At 44.5% G+C, this 15747-nt stretch overlaps 1 protein-coding gene across 2 annotated transcripts in view; it reads right to left on the bottom strand.

Annotated features, from left to right (window-relative positions):
* FRMD4B (FERM domain containing 4B) overlaps positions 1 to 13225 on the bottom strand; it is a 358959-nt gene extending 345734 nt beyond the window's left edge. For both annotated transcript variants that reach the window (XM_086366868.1, XM_086366871.1), the window contains exon 1: positions 13088 to 13225. The gene's annotated coding sequence lies outside the window, so the exon portion shown is untranslated. The remainder of the gene's footprint in view (positions 1 to 13087) is intronic.
* Between the last annotated feature and the right edge of the window lie 2522 nt (positions 13226 to 15747).

Genomic DNA, 15747 nt, shown 5'->3' with positions numbered 1-15747 from the left:
TGGTTGGAGCACAGACCAAGCAAGAGTGGTTTAGATTGGTTCTGGTTCGAGTCCAAGTAGAGAGTGGCCTAGCAGCGGGTGGGAGCTGGTAGCAGTGCTCTGGCCCACACAGTAGTAGAGGGACCCACACACTTTCCACCTTGAAGATCTGGCATCTCCTGGTGTGGGAGCAGGTCATCGAGAGGATATGCCTGCCAGATGACTCATAAGGTGGGCCCGAACAACTGGAAACTTCTCACCTCCCCCTCCATCCTTAGTATGTACATTCTGTCTACCATTCCTGCACTTGGCCATTTCAAGGATGCAGGCTTGAAAGAATAATATAAAAAAGGAAAGAAAGAAAAGCCATCTTTACCCAAACTTTTCAATCAAGAATTAATCACTATTATTATTTTTTTGAGTCTGACAGTGACCCATCAACAAGAGAACTTTAAGAATGATGTCTTGTTATCTTAACCTATTTTACACACACTGAAGAGTTGGGAGTAACCTTCCTCTTGAGGCTCACAGGGTACAATGGTCTGCACAATGTAAGCACAACTGGGTCACGGACTCTGGAATCAAACACGTATCTTTCTGGTTCCAGATCTACTTGCAACTTTCCCCTGAAGACTCACATGTCAACTTCAGGGTCAAAATTACCTTATTTGATACATAACATCACTCTCCCTTTAACCTTCAAATTCCCAGGTCTTCCTTTCACATTGTGCTGTGCATACAACACATGTGGATTCTGCTTCCCAGCGATTCCCACATCCTGGTGCATTCACACCCTCTGCTATTTATGTCCTCAAACCTGGGGCATGACTCCCCCCTCTCTCATTCAGCTGTGACATACTCTTTTATTTTGGGGCCAGAGATCTTCACAAGTTCATCTCTGATTAAAACACGTCACTAAAAATAGCTGGGTGGCCAGGAGAAGAAAGGTGAGAGAGAACCCAGGGTGGAGCAGGAGTGCGCGGTATCCTTTTGAACACACGTGAGGCAACTATTTTACAGGTTGCCTTTCACCCCCAAATAGGATAGAGAACCCAGAGCTTCCCAAGTGGGGAGTACACCTGCCAAGCCCCATCTTGATCGATTGAGTGAAGGGGGTGAAAGGCAAGAGATAGAGAATGTTTCCAAATTCATTGTCTTAACTAAGAATGTTGTGTTACCCCACAGCCAGCCACATCCCAACAGCAGCAAAGCAGAGACACAGATGATAAAGGAAAACCAGTCACACTCTTCAATTTCACTGATTTTTACAACCAAAGAACTAGAGACAATTGTTTTTTTTCAGCTGACATTTAAGTTCGGGGTCACTTTCAAAACGTAAATGCGCTCTGGGCATCGTTCTCAGTACTTGACAAACAATTCCTTTAATTTGCAAAGCAATCTTGAAAGGGAAGGACTATTATTGTCCTAACCTTAAAGACAGAAAATCGAGGAACATAGAGGTTAAGATAACTGGCTAAGTTACAGTAGTTAGTGGGTAAGATGGGAGACACATCCAGGCATTGTCTCCAGAGTCTCTGGGTGAAATCACTGCTCTACACAGCCTCTGAACTCTCACCCTAGCTTGGTTTTTTAAATACCCTGAGTGGCTCTTTTGTCCATTGTAACAGGTGTTGACAAACGACAAGCCTGTGGGCCAATCCCTGCCCACTGCTTGTTTTTGTAATTAAGGTTTTACTTGAATACAGCTTCATGTATCATTTTATGTCTTATCTGTGGCTATTCTTGGAGAAGGCAATGGCACCCCACTCCAGTACTCTTGCCTGGAAAATCCCATGGACGGAGGAGCCTGGAAAGCTGCAGTCCATGGGGTCGCTGAAGGTCGGACACGACTGAGCGACTTCACTTTCACTTTTTACTTTCATGCATTGGAGAAGGAAATGGCAACCCACTCCAGTGTTCTTGCCTGGAGAATCCCAGGGACAGGGGAGCCTGGTGGGCTGCCGTCTATGGGGTCGCACAGAGTCGGACACAACTGAAGTGACGCAGCAGCAGCAGCAGCGGCTATTCTTGCCATGCAAAGACTGATTTAGGTAGCTACAACCCAGACCGTACAGCCTGCAAAACCTAATATATTTAGTAACCAGCCCTTCACAGAAAAAAGTTTGCTGACCCCTAAATTATAGACTTGTCAGGCATTCCTCTGATTGCAGGTTTCTTGATTATGCTATTAAATCATAATGCAGTAAATTCTATAACCCAGTGATCCCCAACCTTTTAGGCACCAGGGACTTGTTTCATGGAAGACAATTTTTCTGTGGACCACGGGGTTGAGGGGATCAGTTTCGGGACGTTACATTTACTGTGCCCTTTATTTCTACTATTATTATATCAGCTCCACTTCAGATCATCAGGCATTAGATTCCAGAGGTTGGGGACCCCTGCTATAACCAATCCACCCAAAGCCTTAGCGCATGTAGTGATGAACTCACAGGTTTGACCTCCAGAAACTGCAACTGTGCAGAAGATGCCTGGGAACCTAGGAATCAGCAAAAATATTCCCAGAACTCCACTGAAGGAAAAAGATACCAACAAATACTCCGTAAAAAAAGACACGGAACTCATCTTGGGCTTTTACTTGGGGGAAGGTTTCAGAAGAAGGAGGAGAGACAGAAATATGCAGAGGAGAAACAGAGCAAGAGGCAACTCTTGTAACACCTAGCAACAGACATCCTGCAGTTAGAGACCCAGGTTCAAATTCCAGCTCCACCACTCACTACCAGTTTTTTAAACCTCAGTTTTCTCACCCTAAATGGAAGGAATTATCTCGTTTCTTGGTGGGGTAGGGAGTCAGGCAGATTAACCAAGACTATAATGTATATGACATTCTTAGCACACTGCCTGGGATTTGCTAACTACCCAGAGGAGTGGTATTATTAGGAATAATGGTAACTACAAAAGAATAAAAATATGTGATTATTTATAGAAAGTCACTCAGCCCAAGGCAAGTCTGCTGTCAAACAGTAACAGGATGATGGCAAGGGACGAACTGGATGCCCAAGTCAAGGAAAGTTGTAAACACATTTGTAAACTCCATGTAAAAAAGTATAGAAGCATGTGTCACGTTTCCGTCAGAAACAGTTCAAGCAAAAATATAATGTAGGTGGGCAGAGGTAAGCTGTAATCACCTGGAAAAATCACTCCAATGAAACAGATGTCTTATTCCTTGACAATGCTGTATCAGTGAACCTGCAGAAGGGCGGGGTGGAAGTTTGCACTGTGTACTCTGAGAGAAGGCAGTTAACATTTCCCATAGAATGAACATTTGCTGACAAAATACCAATTTTTAAATACCCTTTTTTCCCAGCTTTCCTCTGAGATCTGAAAAGGACCGGCGATAGTCCACCTCTATGCTTTTCCAAGCGTAATCGAGCTCAGTGCCAGACAGCGCACCAAGACCCACTCATGACTCGAACTGTTTAAAGCAGCTGCGTCATTGTAAAAATACTTTCTTACTCTTAATTTGTTTGAATCAAACTTTTGACCCTAGTAAACTGGACAGTCCATTCTTTTAGGCAGTGAAAGTACAGCTAGAGTGGGCACAGGGAAGTATATAAAACAGCATGCTTCTTTTTTTTTTTCCTCTTCAAAATACAAATTGAATTAATTTAACACAGTTGGAGCAAATTACCATGATATGTCCTCAATTTGTGTCTTACGGTCACATTGGGACTGGGCTTTCTGTTCCCAGTCTAAGGGCACATGGTTTTTATTACTTAATCAGGGTCCTGCATTTCAACTTGCAGGTTTAAATGGATGCAATCACTTCATTTGTGGTGGCCTCAAATGCCCTTAACTTTCCTGATTTATCAAAGAAGTCACCCTATCTTAATGTTGCAAGATCTGTTTAAAACTGAAAGGTTACTTGATAGGAGAAGTTACACTGAAGATCATTTTTTACCGCACAGCAAATAACATTACTGAAATGTTCCACCAACCAGCACACTACGGATAAAGAAGCTCTTTTAAATGCATTTATCTAAGACTTTTTAAAAAAAATTATAGTTAATTTACAATACTATATTAGTTTCAGGTGTACGATATAGTGATTCAATATTTTTATAGCTTATACTCCATTTAAAAGATAGAAAATACTGGCTATATTCCCTTGGCTGTACAATATATCCTTGTAGCTTCCCTGTGTTATACATGGTAGTTTGTATCTTTTAATTCTCTACGTTCGTCTTGTCTCTCCTCCATCCCTCTGAACACGGGGAGGTGTTCTCTGAGCCCTTTTAGAAGTTTTAAAGCGAGAAGAGTGCAATGGCTGTGGATAAAGTGCAAATCTTTAATAAGATTTGAAGTCTGAGCACACGTCTGGTGGTTCATAATGTAAATATCATCCCCCACTTGAGAAATCAGAGAGGTAATTAACATGGCTAAGGTCAGTGTGCTGCTGAGATGGGATAAAAACTCAGCCTTTCGGACTCTCCACCCAGGATCACAACTCTTTCTCCCCAACTCCGCCCTCATCTGGCAGAACCCTGTTGGAGTATTACACTTGGATGAACCAGGGCCAGAGCTGGCCCTGTGATCTGGGCCTCCCATTCAGGTCACATATGGTCCCCCTGCTCTTTGGTGAGGACTGAATTGATGGCGAGGCTCAGTCAGGTGCAACAAGGGAAGCCAGAAAACAATCCTCAGGCCTCATCCATTGTCAGGTTCCCTACCGACGCTGTCGGCTGTTATAAGCACCAGCTGGAAGATGGATGCTGGTATTCCAGCAAGACCTTTTGAAAATCAGGAGGGGCAGTGATGGGCCCCATGCTGTGGCAGAGGCATAATTATTTCCAATAACTGTCTCTCTGGGCTACTTTGTGACTTGCTAAGGAAAGTGCCTCCTTGTTGCAACAAAACATTCAGTGTTTATTTGCAGGAGAAAGGGGTAGGGCAAGGGGCCAATTCTGAACCCATTTCTCATAAAAGGTCACAATGCTAAAAACTGTAGTCTGGTCATGGCTTATTCAGCAAAGCAGAAATATAATCATCTCTGGCTGAGGGTTAGGATCTGTTTTCGGGGGCAATATTCTCAACTGAAACAAGATGAGCCATTAGCATCTCTGGTGAGGTATGCTCTCTGGAGAGAGAGCTGAGCCTCTCTGGCTGTGACTGTCAGGGATAACACAAAGCAGAGTCACTTGCAGCATGTTGTCCAAGAACACAGACCCAGCTGACTCTGAATTCCAGGTCTGTCACTAACCAGCTGTGATTCTGAATGAGGGTGCAGCCCCTCCAAGCCTCCCTTTTCACCTCTACAAAGTGTGAGCTATTGTGGCTCATGGTGGAGACAGAATGAAATATATACTGTCTGGAAAGCACGTGTCAAGTAGCTGGCACTGATAGAGACACAGTCAATGTGGACTATCAGGACCAGGCAACAGGGCTTGTCTTAGAAGACAGAGCTTATTCTAAGTGAATGTTTCAGTGTGTTGATCAGATTGTTACTGAAATTTCCACTTGGTAGGTGCAGGCATTTTTTTTGGAGTCTTATCTGCTTCTTGCACCCTTCTTCATGCTCATCAAGCCTGTCTGGAAACTCTCCACTTGCTGCTACGAATCTTTCAGACCAAACCAAAACCCCACCCCCTCCTGCTACCCCACTGCAGCATCTCTGGGGCAGACCATGGTCTCTGTACCTCTCTCTCCTGTGTTGCACTTTCTCTGGATGGGGGAGTTTACCACCCACCTTCCTTCATGTCTTTTCTCCCCAATCAGCTTAAGCTTCTGGGAAGTGGGATTCCATTTCTCTATGGTTTTGTTTTTTGAAAAATAGTTGATGTATGATATGTTGGAGAAGACTCTTGAGAGTCCCTTGGACAAGGAGATCCAACCAGTCCATCCTAAAGGAAATCAGTCCTGAACATTCACTGGAAGGACTGATGCTGAAGCTGAAACTCCAATACTTTGGCCACCTGATGTGAAGAACGGACTCACTGGAAAAGACCCTGATGCTGGGAGAGATTGAAGGCGGGAGGAGAAGGGAATGACAGAGGATGAGATGGTTGGATGGCATCACCAACTCAATGGACCTCCAGGAGTTGGTGATGGACAGGGAGGTCTGGCATGCTGCAGTCCATGCAATCCATAGGGTCGCAAAGAGTCAGACACGACTGAGCGACTAAACTGAACTGAATATAAGTTACAGATGTACAATATAGTTATCCACAATTTTTAAAAGGTATGCTTTATTTATAGTTATCATAAAATATTGGCTATATTCCCTGTGTTGTACAATATATCCTTGTAGCCTATTTATTTTACACCTAATAATTTGTGCCTCTTAATCCTCTACCCCTATTTCCCTCCCTCCTTCCCTCTCCCCACTGGTCACCATTAATGTGTTCTCTATGTCTATGAGTCTGTTTCTTTCTGTTATATTCACCAATTCGTTTTATTTTTTATAGTCTACATGCAAGCAATAGCATGCATATTTGTCTCTTTTGAACTCACTTCATTTAGCATAATACTCTCAAAGTCCACCCATGTTGTTGAAAATGGCAAAATTCCATTCTGTTTTTATGACTGAGTAGTATTATTCCATTGTGTGTATATGTGTGTGTGTATATACATGTGAAGGAAAAAGCCAACCCAATACATCACATCTTCTTTATCCATTCATCTGTTGAGGGACAAATAATGCGGCTATGAATGTTGGGGTACATTCAGTTCAGTCACTCAGTTGTGTCCGACTCTTTGCAACCCCATGGGCTGCAGCACGCCAGGCTTCCCTGTCCGTCACCAACTCCCGGAGCTTGCTCAAACTCACGTCCATCGAGTCGGTGATGCCATCCAACCATCTCATCCTCTGTTGTCCCCTTCTCCTCCTGCCTTCAGTTGGGGTGCATGTATCTTTTCAAATTAGTATTTTTGTTTCTTTCAGATATATACCCAGGGGTGGAATTGCTGGGTCATATGGTAGTATTATTTTTAGTTTAGTTTTTTTTTTTTCCTTCAGAAACCTACAGACTGTTTCCCATAGTAGCTGTACCAATTTGTATTCCTACCAATAGTGTAAGAGGGTTCCCTTTTCTCCATATCCTTGCCAACATTTGTCACTTGAAGATTTTTTGACAATAGCCATTCTGACAAGTGTGAGGTGGTATTTCATTATACCTTACATTTCTTCAAATCCTCAACACGCAGCATGTGTCAAAGAATCTTCTAGGTTCTCTGATCCCTTCCTAGGTGAAGTATGGTCCACAGACCAGCGCCAATGACATCTCCCGGGGGCCTGCTGGAAGTCCAGAATCTCAGACTCCACCCCAGATCTACTGAATCAGAATCTGATTGCCAACTGAGTCTTGTGCACAGAGTTGGACAAACATTGCTCTAATCCAGCATTTCCCAGACTTCAGTCATTCACATCTTCCCTTTTATAGCTTTTGCCATTTTCCAGTACTACCCACCCTATGTTTCACCTAATATATATTTTTAAGTGATTTTACATTGACACTGTCTTGCTAGCCTCACCCTAAGCAATAATATTGTCTGTTAATAATTTATTAGGCGAGGCAAGACGAAATTTATTATTTAATAAAGTTTGAAGTTCTGAGTGTAAAAACAAATTATTTTGGCACACATTAAAATAATCACTGAAGTAAAATGGTTCTCCATCTATCACCTAAAATTTACTCATATACCCCCAGGAGTTTATGTACCCTGGTAAGACAGTACTAGACATTTTATAGCTGAATTAGAAGACATCTTCCCAACTCCAGATCCAGTATTTCCAGTTCATACCTGCTCTCACCTTGCTGGGTGGATGCATTTGTCCTCAATTTACCAATGGTTGTGGAAGGCAGAAAACCTTGGTTCTGGCCTGCACCACCCTTAAATAACTTGCCAAGTCACATCACATATTGGGGTCATTTTTGAAGGCTGGCCTATCTCAAAACTCCCTTCCAAGTCTAACAATATAACATAATAAATGAGAGCAGAGGCTCTGAAATCAAAATGACTGGGGGTTGCAAGTAATGGCTTCATTACTTGCTAATGTCATTAAATCTCGGTTTTCCTCATCTGGAAAATGGGAGTAATAACAACAACAAATGGCCATAACATTCAGATCACAGGACTTCTAAAAATAAAGAAAATGATAGCTAAAAAAATTCTTAGACTTAAATGCGGCATATAGTGTTCAATTAAAAAAACATAACTATTACTATTTTTCCTAGCTTCATCAAAGCACAAATAATAGTTAACATTTATTAAATATTTAGTATGTAGCAGGCACCACATGAAACAATTTTATTTTATCCTCTATCCACACAATGAGGTAGGAACTCTGATTCTCCCTACATTAGAGATGAAGAAATTAAAGCACAAAAAACATTAAGCCACTTTCCTTTATATTTTACCATGTAAACATGCATCCTCTTGCATTGGTAGATGGATTCTTTATCATCAGCGCCACCTGGGAAGCCCTGGCACGCATTCTTAAATATCATTTAATCTTGCCTGGTAAGAGGAGCTCTTTATAATTTAATCTATTAAAAAGACCCCTAATCATGGCCCCCCAAAACATCCTTTATAGGTAAAGTAACCATATAAGTTATCATTCAAACTGGAGTCACAGACATTAACCAGGACTGACCCAGGTAAGCCAGCATGATCACCTGACTTCCAGGATCCTCTGCTGGAAATGAATATTATTCTCATAGCCAAACACACATAGGGTCCCCTTCCCACTGGATACTTGTATATAAAGTGACAGAGGACAATTAAAAGCAGCACATCCCCAGGGGTGAAGCAACACTGACTCAGATAAATACCTGCAGGCTGAAGAGCTGCCAAGCAGAGAATTTATTCACCTTGGGCCTTAAGGAGATGTACTCTTCAAAGAATTTTCTGGAAGACACTACCAAAATAACCACGGTCACCACATTCACACAACACACTGACTAAAAGAACTGCCTTCCAAGATTTGCACATGGGTGCAAAAAAGAGATTTGGGGTCTGCAGTGGGTTTTAAATCAGTATATCTGCCTTTTTTTGCCCCTCAGTGTCACCGGAAAGTATAGACACCACCATCTCTTTGACCCGTTCTACATTTTGATCTGCAAATCTTGACACCGACCAAGGTAAAGTGACAGCTAAAGCTTTCCTTACACACACGAAAAATCATAGCGAAAACCTATCTGCCTGAATATAAATCAGCTTGTCCTCCATTATCTTGGGCATCAAAGAGAACAGAAATCAGTCTATGTTGAGTTAGGCACTTGTGCGTTGTGGCGAACATTCATTCACTTCCCAGCAATTGTATTCACCTGGAGGTCAGGGCCTCCCGCATCCACGGTCCACAGGGCCTGGGTGGGACTCCCACTAGGGCAAAGAGTTTCCTTCAGCCAAGCCAACTGGGCCAGTCAGAACTGGTGCTGAGACGTTTTGTTCAGCAACTGGAGAAGGAGGGTTTATGCTTTTTCTCTTGGTCTTGAATCTGGAATTGTGTAAACCGGCAACTGCTACCGTCATTGTCACCCAACAGGGAACAAAAAGGAAGAAAAAGGCAGAATGAAAGATAAAAAAATTAATCAGATCCTGAAGTCACTGTTCAACCCTGAGGAAGATGCTCTTGAAATCAGTCTTACCTATGCACCTTTTAGAAAATTCAATCTGTATATATGGGATATATATATATATGTCTATATTCTAATTCTATTTAAATTGCGTGTTTATCAACTTATGATACAAACACATCCTGTGGCAGTGACTTGCAAACTTTTTCATAGCAAATCATAGTGTGAATTATACTTTATCCAGCAAAGTGTACACACAGTCTCAGATTCAGGACGGACTCAAAGGTTCATGAAACTACAGAACCTTTACTGACATTAAGATGATGCTGATATTTTCTGTCCCTGTAATACTTAAAAGGAAAAAACTGATGTGACCCACTAAACTGATTTCCTGAACTTCGTTTTGAAAAACACTGCTTTATAAGATTAGGTTAAAAATGGATTTCACCGGAAAGAATGAGATTTTTTTAAAACTGACACAGGCTATTGAGGAAAATAGGAGGTTTGGCTCCTAAACCAAACATCTAGCAACAGAAAATTGCTACTTTACAGTTTCTTTCTGGCCACACAGGACAGGCACTTAACAGAAAAGAGAAAAGAATCTTAATGACCGAGATATAAATGAATTACCAAAAAAAAAGGTACGTGGCTTTTAAAGCAAAACAAAAACCATGTCTACAAAGAGAGAGAAGAGAGATATCTAAGGAAATTAACACCCAAGTGCTGCTGATGAGCTGAGTTACATGATTTAATAATTTCACTGAACCTCAGCAGTGGCTGAGTATTTTAAAATAGTGCCTTCACGATAACATCAGATCTCTAGGGCAGATTTAGGGGGAGGGATGGAGAGAGGGAGGGAGAAAGAGAGAGAAATTCCTTGCAGTATAAGACTGATGCCTTCATTTAAGTGTGTAATGTGTGTAAAATAAAAATGAAGAGTTCCTGAAGTTTCAAACAGTTACTGCAGGCTGGACAAGACAGGACATTTTTGACGGGGGTGGGGGAGCTGACAGGATATTTTTAACTGTTTTCCATGTACCTTATTTGTATTGTCAGTTAGCCAAAATTTCCTTTTTGTCTGCTCAAAAGCACTGCAGAGTCTTGATTCAATCTGTGGACTCAAATGGACAGCTCGGATTCCCAGGCTTGCTAGAAATAGAGGCCAGTCCAGTAAACAGTCCTGAGAAAACTGCATTTCCACTCCAGAGAGGCTGGTGAACTTAACTCTGCCCATACTTTTCTAGCTTGTCAGGCTCATGCACAGTTGTCTGCCTGTTTGAGAAGCCATTAACTTTCCCTCCACTAACATGCAAATTCAAAACCATTATTCATTTCCAAACCAAGTGAAGTTTAAGACAATCGCTTGCATGCTCGGAAGAGAGTTCCGAGAACTTTTTCCCAGGGATCATGAAAAACAGACCTCACTATAATAGTAGGTTAGGTGGATTTCCATCATCATAGTGTTCAAATGCATTATACCTGCATTACTGAACTGAAGCAAATGAAGTGTTTAATTAATATCTGCGGATGTCATGAGGAAATGATAAACCTCTTATGTTCAAGAAGTTCTTGGAATTGCGTAAATACTTCTGGCCATCTTTTAGAAAACAATAATAAGCACTGTTCAAAAGGTAAGGGTGAATGTGTGCGTGCGTGTGTGTGTGTGTGTGTGTGTGTCCGCGTGCATGCACATGAGTGCAGGTACATTCACTCTTTATATCAAATTTTTCAGATACACAAAAGAAGACTCATAGAGTTATCAATATACCCATCGCCTAGTTTATGACATTGAATTTAGAGACCAAATTATACCCTGAGTGTTTACCTTGGTTCAGCCATTCTTTTCAATGTCATTTGATTTAATCTTATGAATCCATTGTTGTGTTGTAATTATTTTTGCTTCATCATTGTCAGTGTCACCACAACACAGCCTTGTTAGAGGCACTGTTATGGTTAAAAGCCTGGCATTTGGAAACAGACCTGATGTAAATAAAAAATTATCAGTGTAACTTATGGCAGGTTACTTAACCTCCCTCGAGGGCTCAGTTGACCACTCCGTGGACTGTTTATGATGGTCCCAAACTGCCTACTGGGATGCCTGTTTCATAGTAAATTCTCTTAAGCACCATTCCTAAAGGGTATGTGTGTGCTTGTGCTCAGTCACTAAGACGTGTCCGACTCTTGTGACCCCATGGATTGTAGTCCGATAGGCTCCTCTGTCCATGGAATTCTCCAGGCAAGAATACTGAAGTGAGTTGCCATGTCCTCTTCCAGGGGATTTTTCCCGACCCAGGGATTGAGCCGGGGTCTCCTGGGCAGGCGAGTGTGTATGGGGGATTAAAGAGCAGTCTGCTGAGGTTAAGTAAGGTGAAGCTGCTTCTCCCCCGCAGAGGTTTGATAGGGAAGCTCCACAGACACATTCTCTTTACGACAGGAAACAGCATGCCAGGGACCGCGCTAAAATCCTGCACCCAACCTCCAAATGAGTTGACAAGTTTATGGGCAAACACTAGCTAACGTTGAAGGATCAACAACCTTTCCCTAAAGACTGAGGCTGTCAGCACTCCAGGGTCGTTCTGCCCCCACCCCCACACCCTCCAGGGGCCACCTTCCAGATGCTGCTGTCTGGGTACCAGCAAGCAGACCGAGTCGGTTCGCAAAGTTCAGAGGAGTTGGCTTTGGTATGCTTACAAGTCCTAGCAGATCGCAGGAATGTTCACGATAATTATTACCCCACCCAGGAGCGCCCAGCCCAACCCTCTCACATCTGGAAGGAAGCGGCCACACAAAGAACAAGCGAGATCTCCTCCTGCGGCAGCGTTCTCAGATCCGGGGAAGGTTTAATACAAGCTCTCACCCCTTTTGTGAACAAGACCAGGCACTGCTCGGCAATATCGTTCGGAGTACAGATCATTCAACGCAAAGGAAGAGTTCATCACCTAGCCCAGATCGAATGGAATTTCCCAAAATATCATCTTTGTTTTTCCCTCCCTAGACAAAAGTAAAAAGTGAAATATTCTAGAAAATAGAGAGGGAGCGAACCACACGCATACAGCCTCTTCAACACAGCAGCGGCTAGGGGCAGACACACCTATTTGAAAAGAGCAGCCAAACCAAACCCTTAGCATTCTCTGCAGACGCAAAGGATTTCCCCCTTCCACTCTTCTCGCCGCTTTTTGAAAGTATCTCTGGGCAGAGGGATCTGGGATTCATCAGCATTTCTCCCCACCTCCCACGAACGCGCGGCAATCAAAGCACATGGTCTCTGGCGGCGCGTTTGCAAACCCCACCAGCGCCAACGCCCAGAAACCGCCAAACTTCCTGTCTCCACACTACCAAAGCGACCGAAGCGCCGCCGCGCCAAGTGCCCGAGGGACTCCAGCGGAGGCTGCAGGCAGCCAGGGAGCGGCGGGGCGGGGTTTCCTGCCGGCAGGAGCGCCCGGGACCCGCACCTCCACTGGGGGTCTCCAAACGCGCGCTGCGCCTGGAGCGCACGGGAAGCGGCGCCGTGGTGGCGCGTCGCAAGGTCGTCCCCCTCAGTGCGCTCCGGGCACCCGGGGCAGTCATCCACCTACCTGCTCTCCCGCTTCCAGCCTCGGGCGCTCGGCGGACTGTCGACCGCTACTTTATTGTCTCCGCTGCTCACCTCGCAGGACCTGGGGACCCGGCTCTGCGCCAGCTCCGCAACTCCGCTCTACGTAGCGCCTTCCTGGGCGGCTGCTTTCTTCCTTCTCTCTGCCCAAGCTCCTGCTCAGCACATGAGCCGCGCAGCCAGACTCCCGGACTCGCAAGGCAGCCAGCGCCTGCCGCATCCCCCGACCCAGGGTTGCTAGTCGCCCCCGCCGCCGCTCTCCGCGCGTCCTCGCTTGATCCACACTTAAAGCTGCGCTCCGGGCCGCCCTCCTCGCGTCCTGTAGTCCTTCCGTCCTGCCTATCTCTTCGCTGTCAGCCCCGGCTCTGGGCTCCCTCTCCCTAGCTGCCCCCTCCCGCCGCCTCTCCGGGGGCTGGGGCGGCCGCTGCCAATGAGACACTGCTGAGGCGCTGTTCCGGCCCAGTCATTGTATCGGGAGGGGAAGAAGGGGAGGGGGGAGCGAGAGAAGGGAGGGGGCGCCCTCGGCCCCCGCCGCGCGGCTGTGGGCTGGGCTCGTCTTCCCGACAGAGAAAAGGCGCTGGTGCCAAGGGGCGCGGAACGGTTGGCGCTGCCAGGAGTGGGGAAAAGGGAGGGGGTCGCCAGCCCGCGCCTATCTTCTCTCCCTCCGGCTCTAAAGCACTGGGAGGGACTTGATTCCGCTTTCCAGGTTTCAAGCATCCCGACTCGACTGCCCTTAGAATAAAGGGAATAAAACACCGGCGGCTGCAAGAGGCGCAAAATCTAGCCAAGGATGGGACTGGGTCCGACTAATGACTTAATTTGAGATTCCAGCAAACTGGTGTTTCGACTCTTGAAAGAAAGAAACAAAAAGAAGGAAAGAAGGGAGGGAGTGTACAGAGAAAGAGAAAAGAAAGAAGAGAGAGAGAGAGGATGACACAGAGAGGCAGAGACAGATAAAGAAGAGGGGTGAAAGCGAAAGCCTCCCCAATGCCAGGCAGAACAGTTCTGTGATTCAGGAGTGTTTTATTGTGTTTTCTTTACAGATGAAGAAAGGAGAGAGAGGGGTTAATTCAAAATCGCTAAGAAGTGGCAAGACAGGGGTTCCAACTTGATCTGATGCTGAGTGTAGGATAGCAGAGAAGAGAAGAGGAAGAAGGGAGGACCATTGGTGAAGGATCTATTGAGGTTTTCCTATTGTCTCCAAATGAGTTGGCAAGTAGAACCCTGGAGTACACGGGACAGGGCCCAGAGAAAATATTTCTTACACAGCTTTAAATGTGTGTCCCAGTTCCACACCCACTACTCTATACAATATGAATGAATTCATTTTTAAAACTCAATCCACTTTGAAGAATATTTTGTGACTACTACACAATTATACAGCTCCATATTTTTGTGAATGTTTTGGTTGAATCATCCAGTATCAATATTTGAAAGAGACTTGCTTCTGTTACCCTGGTATTGGCATTTCTCCTCCTCCTCCTCTTCCTTTTCTTCTCCTTCTTCTCCTTATTCTGACCACCAGCCTACAAAAAAAAAAAAAAAAAAAAGGATGGTAAAGGGGGATAGAGGGGCTGTCTTGATTTCCCAGGCCCTGGCATAGCTGCTACTGACATGAAATGACAAGCAAAATCAGTAAAAGCTTGAGATGGAGTAATGTATAATATTGTATCTGTGCAGTGTGAGGTTTAATTAAATTTTCTTCAGGTGTCAGAATGGATTGCTTGCTTTTAATTAAATAGAAGATATTAAATGAATAGCTAACATTTATTGAGTGCCTATTACATGGCCCCCTGACCTAAGCTAAGGAAGCACTTTATTTGGTTTATCATGTCATTTCATTCTCCTGAGAGAAAGGAGTTGATCTGGAAGCCCCTTGAGGCCAGGGTTTATGTTTGCCTAGTTCAGTTCTTGCTGCTGCTGCTAAGTCGCTTCAGTCGTGTCCGACTCTGTACGACCCCTGAGATGGCAGCCCACCAGGCTCCCCTATCCCTGGGATTCTCCAAACCAGAACACTGGAGTGGGTTGCCATTTCCTTCTCCAATGCATGAAAGTAAAAAGTGAAAGTGAAGTCCCTCAGTCCTATCCGACTCTTCAAGACGCCATGGACTGCAGCCTACCAGGCTCCTCTCTCAGTGGGATTTTCCAGGCAAGAGTACTGGAGTGGGATGCCATTTCCTTCTCCCAGTTCAGTTCTTAGCACATTGCAACTCTCTATCAGCTGAGTGAAAAGATCCCCATTTTGCAGAGGAGGAACTTGAGGCTCAGGGAAGTTTACTGCTCCACCCAAGAATATGAAACTAGAAAAAAAAAAAAGAATATGAAACTAGAAAGAGGTCATGCCTATATTTAAACTTGGGTCTGCAGACTCCTTAACCACCATGCCATACTGTCTAGTCAAGGAGAACAGCAACACAGGACCACAGGTAAGGGGACATTGCAGAGATCAATGCTTGCTTCGCCCTCACAAATGAGGGCATAATTTCTTTGGAGAGGAAGCCGGTACATGTAAAGCAGTCGCTAGAGAACCACACGAGAGTGTAGGGCAAAGCAGAGCCATGCAATGCAGGGGAGATGAATAGGATAAGGCTGAGCACCTAAGAAGTTGCTTGGAGCATATTTGGGGGAAAAAACTGGACACAG

The sequence above is a fragment of the Bos grunniens genome, chromosome 22, assembly GCF_055505025.1.
Source record: "Bos grunniens cultivar Pamir isolate PY7600 chromosome 22, Bosgru_T2T1.0, whole genome shotgun sequence".
NCBI lineage: Eukaryota > Metazoa > Chordata > Mammalia > Artiodactyla > Bovidae > Bos > Bos grunniens.
This window is presented reverse-complemented; position numbering and strand designations above follow the sequence as displayed.